The 12,717-nt window shown below is 38.2% G+C and overlaps 1 protein-coding gene across 1 annotated transcript in view; it reads right to left on the bottom strand.

Moving 5' to 3' along the window:
- ARHGAP21 (Rho GTPase activating protein 21) overlaps positions 1 to 10,276 on the bottom strand; it is a 64,130-nt gene extending 53,854 nt beyond the window's left edge. The window contains 2 exon segments of the mRNA XM_009074023.1: positions 5,136 to 5,164; positions 10,103 to 10,276. The gene's annotated coding sequence lies outside the window, so the exon portion shown is untranslated.
- Between the last annotated feature and the right edge of the window lie 2,441 nt (positions 10,277 to 12,717).

Genomic DNA, 12,717 nt, shown 5'->3' with positions numbered 1-12,717 from the left:
GGATATTATAATCTGCAAACTGAATTTCACACATAGTTAGGCACTTCTCCACTACCAATCCGTGGCAGAAAAGGAGCCCAAATGTCCCAGCCCAACCCCAAGAGAACTTATTTCAGCCACTGTCAAGCACAAAGTAACTCAACTGGAAAACACTAACCGAAATACAGTGCCAAGAATGAGCCTCTGGAAGAGGATGATAAGTAAATTAGTGCTGTTGAGTCATTTAGCAGAGAAAACACCTGGCATTCAACTCTGGTACAGAAAAAATACACTGTTATTACTCAAAGCACCCTGACAACTCAAAGATGGTATTTCTGATTTTGCTTGGTTTTCTGTTAAACTGTTTAACTAATACAACCTCAACTCAATCTTCATGGCAAAGTGGGGGGAGAAGAGGAGAAAATCTGGCAATGTTATGAAAAACATAACACAGGTTCAACTTAGTTACACAACTCTCCCAAAATTGTGTTTTCCCATTGCATTATTTGCCAAAACTATGACTTCTTTATTCAATTCTCTCAAATCAAAAATTAAATTTTAAATTTCAAAAGGTTTAATCTATGATTAGTTTGGAGGACTTACTTTAGTTCTCAGATAAACACAGAACCATACTATTTATATCTGTCGTATTGAACCTACATACTCCCTAAACATATGGAAATTATACTTCATATTTTTATTAAAAGCCAAGGATGATTTGAACTCAACAGCAATCACTGAGAAACACTGTACATTTAGCATTCTGGATAGATTTGAAGGGAACAAGGAATCCTCAGGCTCTGGTCTCAGTGAAAAACTAAACATTGTCAGCATTTATATGTTAAAAAATTCATTTGTACTTAAAGTCCACAAAAAAAGGCAATTTACTGCAGCTTAAAGCATTAGTGTTACCTACCTTCTTGCCTCTTATTATCTATTATCATATACCTTAGACCCTTATCACCCCAGCAATCTGTGACCTTGCCACATATTTGCTTTTACATTCATTTTCTTGGTCCTGGATCTACCTTGTTCCCATCATCACAGGCACAGTATGTTTATTTCATAACAGACTGAGCCGACAGACCATGATATTAAAAAAACATGGGATTAAATTAAATCCTGAGAGAACATGAACTACATTACAGAAATCAACAGTCTGTTTAAGGAAATGAAGCATTAAAAACTCCAGGCCTTATGTAAGTAGCAGTAAGGAACAAAAAAAGCTTTCCCTGCATTTTTCCACCCCTCCCTCAAAGGCTCTACAATGTCAAAGCAGACTTGCAGAGCTGAAGAAACCCAGGTAATAAATTGGAACTATTTAGCTTAGACAATTGAAGGATAGAAACTTTAATCCATACTTAGCCACATTAAAAAATAGCCTGGTGATCACAGTTTAATGTTCTAGAAATCTCAGTGAAAACAGATACCTAAAGTCTCATTACCAAGTGCATACTTGGTCTCTAGAAAAAAAGGACACTCAGCAATATACCCAAGTCACCTTTCATTTTTATGGGAAAATGAGCTGCTAGTTGCTATAGATACTTCTACATATAAATAGAGATAAAAGTAGGAAAAGCAAAAACATCACATTAAAAGAAAATATGATACTGGATTATAATGATACTGGATTCCCAGGCACTGTATTAAACATAAAATAGCTTAGTTCTCATGAAAGATGAAATTTCTTTCAGTCTATTTCTTTATGTTTATCACTGTTCACTTTCATCAGAATAACCGAGTCAAATGCTTTTGAATAAAAACATGTTTTAGGACAAAATACAAGAAACTACCAACCCATTTCAGATGTACTAAACCTGTATTTTGGCAACTAAAGTTCCAGGTAATGAAAGACAACAACATAGAATCATACTAACTGCACAATGAAATGAAATGCAGACAGGTGGCAATGGAGATGCTTTTCTCTATCACCACTTAACACATGTTGACAGTGCAAGTTTTCAATAGAGAATGCTACTGTTTTTAATAGGCACAGTTATTTTTCAGTTTGTCTCCAAATATTCCTAACAGGCTCTCCTGGGAGACTTCTACCTGTGAGATACTGCTTAAACAAATAACTGAATATTGAAATAGGGCAACTCCAGAAAATAGGAAGAATAATGATGGCAAACCATCCTCAAAACACATGGAAGAAATACTCCAAGTTACTTCTTGGAGTAATAAGTCCAAAAGAACACTTAATACATGCTGGTCAGTATAAAAGCAATTCTCAAGAAAGTGTAGAAGCTGCTACAAGTTTCCGATCAGTGACCAAAGAATCCACTGCAAAACGTCTGAATCTTCTGATAAAGTGCATCTGTTAGAGGAGCATTTTAATAGCACAGTTTAAGGCCAACCACCTGGAGCAGTGGAAGTATGAAAGAAATGAAAACTTGAAAACAATAACGACAAAACATTTTCGGTACATCTGTTGTGATGTCCCTCCACAGATAACAGGGTGCTAGAGTGCCCCACAAGGTGCATGACCTGCATATGTGAAGCTTCCATAACTTGTCAGAAGAAAGACTGAGCTACTTCTTCCATAATAGAGTAGCAGCATCAAAACACTCCCCACATGGGTCTGCCCACAAATCCTGACTGTAAGCTCCCCACCCATCCCAAGGCAGACCTCCATGCATCCCTGCTGCTCTCCCACAACTTGAAAACAAAGGCAACTCAGCCTCCATGATCTCCCAAGCTGTCCTTCCCAAAGCTGGACTCATCCACTGCAACACCCTTGACCTCTCCTGTGAGACATCAAAACCATCTCTCTGTGACACCAATGATATCACTGCGCTGCAGCTGCATGCAGATCCCAAATTCCTCCTGCTTGTTCCCCAAGCTGCATATGTGAGTGCACAGGGGCTTCAGAGAGGCCTGAACAAGGCATGAGGGTGCTCCCCATCATATTGTCCTGCAGGCACTCCCTTATGCATGTGCATATACTTGAGGTGGTCCTGTTCTATCCCAACTGTTGACCATGAGCTGTCTCCTGTCAATAGCATCCTAATCCTTTTGCCTGAAAACCTCATCTGCTTCTTGACCATCATTTCCCTCCTACGTCACTCCTAGTTTAGAGCACTCCTGAACACATCTGCATTACCTTTTGTTCTAAGTGCTTTAAAACCTCAGTGCTTACCAAAAAGAGGATTACTGCAAGCCAAGAGCATGATCATAGAATCAACCTGGTTGGAAGAGACCTCAAGGATCGAGTCCAACCCTACTGTGGTCACTAGACCATGGCACTAAGTGCCACATCCAGTCTTGTCTTGAAAACCTCCAGGGATGGTGAATCCATCACCTCCCTGGGCAGCCCATTCCAATGATCTGAATATATACTAAAATTATATACCAGAACATAAAACCATATAAAAACATTTCTTTCACTGTTAAAATACATCAAACCTGGTATAACCTTTTTATCTTCTGCCCTCTTAGACTTTAGTTACTCTCCTCCTTTGAAAAATTAAAATAAAATTTAAATACTTGAGTGCCCTCAATAAAAGGTAATAGCAATAGTTTTCTCCACACTCACCTAATCAAATCTATAAAGACGAAACTGATAAAAATCTCAACTTTTACAGGTAAGCCTAATCGATGAAAAGGGCAAAGCATAATGGGCAGGTAAGTAGGAAAAAAAAAAAGATACCTTTGCACTGGCACGGTGAACAGCCTGAAAGACTAAGCTAAGGGGATTCGGGAAAGAGCAAGTGAATAATTATCTCCCAGAAACTTGAAAAGAAGGGGACTAGCGCAGGCTGCAATGCACGGGAGCGGCCGCTGGGTGGCGCCACTCCCCGCCCGACAGCCCCAGCTCTGCTCCCTTCCCTTCCCAGCGCCAACTGCTCCGAGAATCCTTGGGACAACCCTTCGCAGAAAGCTCTTGCTAAATAATAAACATACACACTGTTTGTGAACATGCAAAACAAGGCGTACGCTTTTCCTGATTTTTTTCCCCACCGAGCTACCTGCTCACTTCATTTGGGAAAGGGAACAACTTGCAGCAACATAAATAGAAACTGTTTTCGTCCCCCCTCTGCCCCTAAAAGGTCACACTAAATGCTGGAGGAAAATCTCTTACGGACTTCATCCCATTCTGTTATTTTTAAAGGTGTAATACACAAAACTGACAGGTTAAGTTCTACAGACAGCTACATCCTCTGCCCCACAGTCACCTCTTTCCAAGTCCAACCCTCTCTCTCTCCTTAAAGAGAAGACTGTTACATTTTCAGACCACTCTGTGCCCTCTCATCTGTATTTCAAGGCATACAACACACTATGTGGCTATAAACAAGTAATAGTCAAGCTATGATTCATAGTCTAAGTAGCTACATAAAAATTTCCAGAAAGTAATCTTGTTCCCACCTGCAGAGGTCTCAGAGAACCAAATAACTATCTATCTATCTGTTTACTGCTGTTCCTCTACTGAAAAAATAGATCTCAGATAACATTTTAGATAAGCAGACTCACATTATATCTTCGGCTGATTGAGTTCTCCCTATGTGAAGAACACTGCAGAACTTCTTGCTCTAGACCAGAAGTTCTATCTTCCATACTGGTTTGGTACAGAACATTGACTCCCTTCCCTTCCTAAAGGAATCTGCCTTTTCTCTTTGTATGTCCAAACAGATAAAGGAGGATGCAAGTTTGAGGAGCGATAAGGAGTTAGAAGAGATTAACTTTTCACTGTTTAACAAGCAAGTGACGACAGCTGAGGAGAACTAGGAGAATGAAATGGATGAATCCATCTGCTTCCAAGAGAAAAGTAAGAATGTTCAAATAAAATTTTATTTCCCAGAATGCTTCTAATACATCACAGCTACAGAAAACAATGGAAATGAAAGTTCAGACGTTCACCAAAAAGGAAGCATGGAAAAACATATAAACACCAAGGACAGGTTTAAATTAACTGTGATGAAGATGCAGAGTAAATTAAGAAAAAATAAGTCAATCTGTGAATTAAGAAAGAGAGCAGACGTGAAAGGGAGAAAGCTATGAAAATGCAGAGGAACTGACTGGTATAACCTAGAAATAATTAACTAATCTATGCGTTTAATGCTCACACTGAAATAATTTTAAACTTAGGTAGCAATTGAAATTTATTACACAGCTAAAGTGTTCAATATACTGGATCTATGAAAGAATAAAATCAAGACATACCTTGTCTATTCCCATTCTCTTCATCCTAAGGAAGAAGAAAGCACATATTAAAAATTCAATAAATGGAAAATTGCATAGGCATCCTTAAGATAGAAAAACATAAAGGAACTTGGTAAGGTTAGGTCTGTATTCTGGCACCTCCTACTTGTCCCACAACAATTCAACTCAGAGAATTAAGGCTTTTGTTCTGAGAATGTACAATAACACCTGTTTTAAAAACAACTAAGCACGATCCTATGAAACATCCCCACAGAAACAACATGAACAGCACTATGTGAAAATAAAGGTACCAAAACCTATGAAACCCTGCCACGAAGCCTAACAGGGCACTGTGTGTTGTTACAAGCATGTTTCATCCTGAAAGTCAGGCAGGGAAGGTTATACTTTAATCTTCTAAGGATTAAAAGCTAAACATGCAAGAGAGAGAAAATATTTTGTAAGCAAGGCCTGAATATGCTTCCCAAAATTTGTGTGTTTTGCCTTCAGTACTACTGCCTAGGGAAAAATTTATACCTCAAATCCTGTTTAGTAACCTTGAAGATTCTCCTTCTGCACACTGAATTATATATACACAGTTGTTACTACCAAGTATCACTGACAGTCCTAAAAAAAAAAAAAAATCAGCAACCGCCCTCCAAAAAAATACCCCAAACCACACAACTGGAAAGTCAATATTACTTCAGTTACTTTCTTGTCAATACTATTAATAATTAAAGCCTTTCAAAAGATCACAGCTAATCTTGCCTACAGAAACATACCATTTAAGAATTACAATTGTTTATGGAAATGCTTGCTTGCTTTCTGAACTCAAACTTTCATGGAGTAATAAAGGTTCAATCTAAATACAATTTCTTTGACTAATATGTACTGTTTGGGAAGTACTTCTAACTATTCACCTCTGCTGATTAGAACAGCTTTGCCTTGAAGGAAAGAAGGAGCAAGATGATGATCACAGATAATTTTCATCCACATTATTTCCTCCTACTTTTAAATGGACTAACTCAAAATTTCTGGGTATTTTGCATTTAAAGCCAAATCACTTTTTTTTAAGATTAAATAATCTTGAAGCAACTACATACAGACATGAGCAATCCAAGAGAGGAAGACTTGAAGAGAGGGAGTAAGAACTGGATATGAACACTCCATGATGAGGACGAGCCAAGTTCATCCTAGGAGCATTTAATTTCTTGTGAGACATACAGAAGTTCTGCTGGAGCTGTGTAAGATACTCCAGAAAGACAATTTTAAGGAAGAAAGAAATGATAAAAGAATTCCCAAAAACCTGAAACACTTGAGTTAACAGAAATCTGGTACTCATTCTACTTTTAGAAAGCCATGACAATTATCACTGCCACTCAAACAGCATAACCCTAAGTTAGACAGTCCTGTCTGCTCCCCACTTTGGTGAAAATGCCACACCAGTAGACAAGTACCATTGACTTGAAGCCATCATTTGGTTTTCAACTATGACCAGACAAGGCTAACATCTGACTGTCTCTAGTTGCCACCCAATCCGCCAAGTGAAAAAACATCTTTAGCACTTGAAATATTAGAGCTCATAGCCTGGAAAATCTGGGTTGCACATATAGAAGGCTACTTGGCTTGAGGCTATAGAACAAAAAATCTTGCAAGTGAAGAGTCAGCTAATATAGAATTGCCAGAAGTTATGAAATACTGCAGTGGGCTTGTCAGCTTGTCACTGGCTAGGCAAAGCTGTTTTATAAGACAGCTGCAAAACATTAGTTTTTCATGGTATCACACCAGTGAGCTCAGGCCTTTTAAAACTGAATCAATGCTTTACAATCTGAGCGTTTCAAAACCAGCTTTCCTTCTTACACTCACCTCTTACACCTTGCAAGGTATTAGTATATGCTGCATATACTGACCTCTTCATCCTGAAGAAAAGGTTCTGTTATCACTTCCTTGCCCCTCAAACAAATGAACTTGGAAGACTAAACTTCATATGCAAGAAAAGTGTGTTTCTAACCAATCCTAATAAACAGCTGATGTTAAAAGCATTACTTAACATTGGGTTTTTGCAATGCTAGCTTAAGAAATCTGTCAGACACTCCTTATTCACTTTCTTAAGGAAAAGAAGCATGGGAAGCAAGGAGAATACATAATGGGTTATTCCTGAATGTGCAGCTATTCCAAATTTGGTGTGTGTGCCCACACAAGCACAGGCAAGTGCTATTGCCAAAATGAAATGTGTTAAACTGCAGCCTCAGTTTCCAGGAGCACTTTTCACACCATCCTTCACACAGGGCTGTCCCTCCCAACAGACCTACCAGACAACACTTTGTTCCATAACCTTTTTCTATCGCAATGTTTATAAATTAGTTAATTAATACCAATTATAATGAGAAACAGGCCCCTGATTTGTAGTTAATTAGCTCTTACGTGCAGGAAACACGAAAGGGATAATAGAACTTTGCACAGTATCCTGAATTTACCTGGAGCTGCAGCACTACATACATACTGAATCTTCAATGAAAGAAATTAGATGTAATATAAAAAATAAGATAGACATAATGAAATTATGAATCATGAAAATGGCATGTAACATATTGGTATTCGGTATTAAAATATGCAGAGATACTTCCCTGCATTGATTATAACCAATCCTTTTCAATCATTTCAACAACAGCAAGTAAGGTGTTTTCCAGTCAGATGTGAATACAAATGGAGAAAATGAAGCTTTATGGATGCTCCTCATGTTCAGTTGTACAAGTCATTGTCACCTTCTCACTATGGTATCCAACTTCACTCTCAAAACTCACCCTGCTTATTCAGGTGTTACTTAAGTGTGTTTCACATTGAACTCAGGTGTTAGTTGGAGCTCTGGTCTCATTATCTGACCAGGTGTGCAAAATGGAACATGGTTAACTTCTGAGGCCCTTACAATTTTGATCAATAAAGAAAGAGGAATGATACTTGAGCTTAAATTGATGACAGACTGTAACTAGCAGGTCACCAATAGGATCTTTAATCAAATAAGAACAGCAGAGAACAATCAAATTTGCCTTATAATAGGATCAGGCTTTCGTACCATAACTTAGGCACAGAGACTTCTATGAAAGCTATCTCATGAGGACTTGGAGTAATAGTTTGGAAGATGTATTCTTTTTTTGGCTCCACCTCATGAACATTAAAAGGAAGGAAAGAGAATATAACCATGCTGGTTAGAGAAGTACAGACCAGGGCTCTGTCCAAATGAACCTAATCATTATTACATGTAATTGAATCCATGACCAAAGGTGTTTCAGAATCCAACAATCTCATTATTTTCTTTTCAAGAACAGACAAATAGGAATGAATTAACCAGATTCTGACATATCAGAGAAGAAATAGAGGAAAAAAAGAAAAGGCATTAAGACCTCTCCTGCAAAAAATGAAGGAGCTAGAGCTTCAAGACACATCCTGAGATTCACAGGTTCATTAAGTATTACTTCAGTTTCTCTCAGAAACCATCAGATACGGATGAGAGAGGAAGGACCAACATTTCTTTTCTATACTGCCCTTCCTTGTGCCTGTCTACTTTTGCATGTGAAAAACATATTGACCTCCTTGGTCATCTAGTGATGGCTTTCTTCCAGCAAGTAACCAGTCACTTCTAAGGTAAGGAGGTTAATCCTGCTCATGCTGCTTATTTTCACCTTCAGAAATAATAGGGACTGTTACTGGGAGATGCTACCAAGTGGACTTAATTTGTTCCGTCCCACCCTCATTCCTCTGCTTCACCCTGGAATTCAAACAGTACTTGCTATAACCTGTGTTGAAGGACAAATGTTGGGATCACCTAATATTGCTAATAGTCTCACTTCCATATAACTTCAGTGACTCTTTGTCGAGGGAAAACTTGGCCACTCAAGTGCAGACTGACTAGCTAAGGTTAAACTGCAATGATGTGCCAACTTTCTCCTGCAAAGCTTTTCTACTTCAAAAGAAACCTTACAGCCACCAAAGATAGGCAAAAAAAGACAACTTTAAAGAAAGACTCCTGCAGAGATAGATGAATCAATTAGCTTCATGATACCCATTCCCCAGCTTGATAAGAAGCTATTCTTCTGCCTAACTGGAAAAGCAAAACTTAGAGGTGGCATTGGTTGTGAAAGCTATTACACTTGATGACTTTCAAACCTGCAAACCCAATCTGAACTCACTAGAAAACACCCTTTCTCAATATTCAGATTTCTATCACTGTTAAATGGATGTTTTCCTCAACACCAGGTACTACAGCAACTTTAAAGAGGTTCAGGCACATAAGAATACACACAGTCTTTGAGCCAGGCAGACCAGTTACCTACCTAACATCTAGATGTACTTGTTTTAAATTTAAAAAAATTTAAAATACTTCAAGTTAACAAAGTTGTCCTTTAATGTAGGCCTGTATATATTTGCCTCTTGACTAACAGAACAGAAGTTCTTTCGAGCAGAAAGAACGTAACACAGAAACACAAGCTATCTATCTAACATACATTAATTTTAGGCTACTCAGAATAGAAACTAAGGCAAACTAATACTTTTTCACCTCTTAGTATGATGGTATGACAAACCAGAATTTGTGGAGGAGTGAAGAGGAAACAACAACAATGAAAAAACTCAGACCTCACACCCTTGAAGGCCACACTTTAAAAGATGTACAGACTAATTAATGACACTGGTTTTGGGTAAAAAGTATTAGTATAGAGCAATATTTCCATATTCTGCAATGACCTTGCATTTCTACATTTCTACCATGTCTTACCCATGGTACAAATATTTTTACCTGATATAGTCAATCCCATTTTATTGGAACAGATCAGCTACTAAGCAATGCCATGAGCCCACCCACCTTACACACAAGGGTGTTTTGTCTGTGTAAGACTGATTTATAAACACATTTACTTTCAAGTAAGCTGGATTTTTGACCCTATAAAGTACAAGGCAATATATTAAGTGTTTCATTACTAATTTCACTTACTTTAAAAGAAAACTGAACTGCAGATTCTGGAGGGTAAACTATGAAGTGCCTTAAGGTGAAGCCAAAACCCTGAGATGTTCTCCTTAGCACGACAGTTTTGGGACCAGGCCAAGAGAAAGTTTCTTCCTCCTCCGATGGTGATATAGCTTCACTCTGCTCTTTTCCATCTTTATTTTTGGATGTCTAAAAGAGAAAAAGACATGCACAGAAGTTTTAATTTGGGTAAATTTTAAAAAAATTTTTTCCTTTTTTAATAAATATTCCCAAACATTCCTGTACACTTGAAAATACAAATTTCTTGCACCACAACCAAAATAATTTGATGATCACAAACATTTTCAAGCAGCATCCCTTACAGCATTGCACCTCTTGTATCACATACAGAATAGCTCCTAAATTTCAAATGAAGTTGGATATTAAAAAAGTCAACATACACCAGTGAAAGACTCAAATGAACCACAAGAAATGTGTACAGCTTGCATGTTTTATTTGCTCTCTATTTAGAGATAAATGTGACTTCTGGGACCTCATTTCTGGGTGCACATAGCTCACATGCAAGTACAAAAACTCCTCTTTTCCTCACTTACAATGCAGGCTTGATTTTCTCCACTAGTATCCCCTCACCTAACACAAGTAAAACAGAACTGAAGAACATAAGCAATTGGTTAGGCTTCTTCAGCAAAACACTTTTCCTCTAGTCCTATCTTTGACTTCACCTTGGATTTTTTGCACCCTTATCTATTTTCTCTTAACATTTCAGTATGCAAATTATAAACACAAAAGTAAAAAAGCCTCATTTCCTTTTACAGTCCTACTCAAACCCTCTTCTCATGCAGAAATACGTCATCTTGTGGGGGTATTTTCTTAAAGTGCAATTTTTTATACCTATAACTCAAGAAACATATTATTAAAATATTTATCTTCTTAGCCTTACATGAAATCTTCCATTTCAACTTTCAGAGTGAGTGCCACACCACACATAACATTGCAAATCAAAGGCAGGAGACATACAAAGAAAGCACACAAAATCCTATGGCCCTCCTCTAAATATTCTAGTTCAACGATGCGTGAAACAAATTTAGATACGAGAGCCTATAGCCTATTCAAAGGGTATTCAAACAGAAATAATAGTCTTCTTGTCCTCTAGCAGCTCTGTTGCTGTGGCCCAGCAACTGGCTGATACGTGTCAGAATTTACTGCTTGGTTTTCTCCCTGAGCTGCTCCAAAATAATCTCTCTTGCTTCAGTCTTACAGCTGGGATCTTAAACTGCAGTGCTTATTGGCAAGGTGGGCTCAGCCAACTCCAGGCAATATCTACAGAGAAGACAAAGCACTTTCACCCCAAGCACAATGATGTCAATACGTATTACTACAAGGAAAACGTGGCAGTTCCTTGGTGAGATGGTTAACCCAGCAGAACTACATTCTGCATTCAGGTATGTAAAGCCCAATGCATTTCTACACAGACACTACAGTTTGTCCTCAGAGACCCACATCTTGGTATGTCCAACAAGTAGGATGAGATAATACCAGCCAGGGCTTCAAAGACCAGCCTCCCTACCTCCAACAACCCTGTTTACAGCAGGAAAAACTATACAAATGGAGAAGGGTCTTGATGCTACAGTCAAGCCAAGGAATGGAGCTGCTTCTGAAACCAGAAAACAGAGAATCCAGAGCAGCCTGACAGGATCCTGCTCTTCCAAACAGCCTGGAAGGATTACCAGCAGATTTTGAAAAGAACAGTTATAAATATCAAGGACTTCATCTCAGCCTAGTCTGTCCTCATCTGTCATCTTCATTCATGTTTTAAAGTGTGAGTGTGAAACCAAAAAGACTGTGCAATTAGATGATTAACGAATAAAAAATTAGCGAAACTGCCAAGATGAGTGGCTTTAAAGTACAAACAACCCAAGATAAAGGTAAAAGTTACATAATCATTTAGCCTAAGGATGGGTTTTGCTATTAAGGTGTTCCAAATCACTCTGTTCAGCATCCGAACGTGACAGCATTTTTTCAGTTCTGCACAAATAAATGTCCCTTCTCAGGCTCTCAGGACACGAGCAGAAACTGGAGCCAGTAAGAACATCTTGATCCAAATAAATTGGCAAAAGAAATAGCTCCTAATAAAAAAAGTATCAGTGGCCTCTAAAAAATGACAGTGATTTCCTCCATGAAGGGACAGGCAGCAACCCATCTACTTAACATTCCCTTGCAATCTTTTGTTTCTCCTCTCAGATTTTTACAGGCAATGTGTGATGCAAAGTTTTGAATGATTAAACAACCACACGTATCAGAAAATGTTAGGAAGCAAATACCTATAGTTTAAAACATGTAAAGAGCAAGCTTATAGGTAGCACTGAAAAATCTAGGTCTACAACAGACTTGCATCTTTTTGCTAACAAAAACCTCCTTAATTGGTCAAAAGGCCATTTGAGTGTAACAACCGATCACTGAAGTTTACATACAGAAGTACTGCAACCTCAGTTCAAAACACAGCTATACTGAGAACTTAACTAGCTTTGAGAAATAGGAGTTGCAGCATTTCATTGTAGCAAGAACCTCTCATTTCCCAGTACTTTCGTGCAAACTTTTAGCAATCAGACAAGCTGCTGAAC

This window comes from Acanthisitta chloris, unplaced genomic scaffold (genome assembly GCF_000695815.1).
Source record: "Acanthisitta chloris isolate BGI_N310 unplaced genomic scaffold, ASM69581v1 scaffold17494, whole genome shotgun sequence".
Taxonomy (NCBI): Eukaryota; Metazoa; Chordata; class Aves; order Passeriformes; family Acanthisittidae; genus Acanthisitta; species Acanthisitta chloris.
Note: the sequence above shows the minus strand (reverse complement) of the source record. Positions and strands in the feature narration are given on the sequence as shown.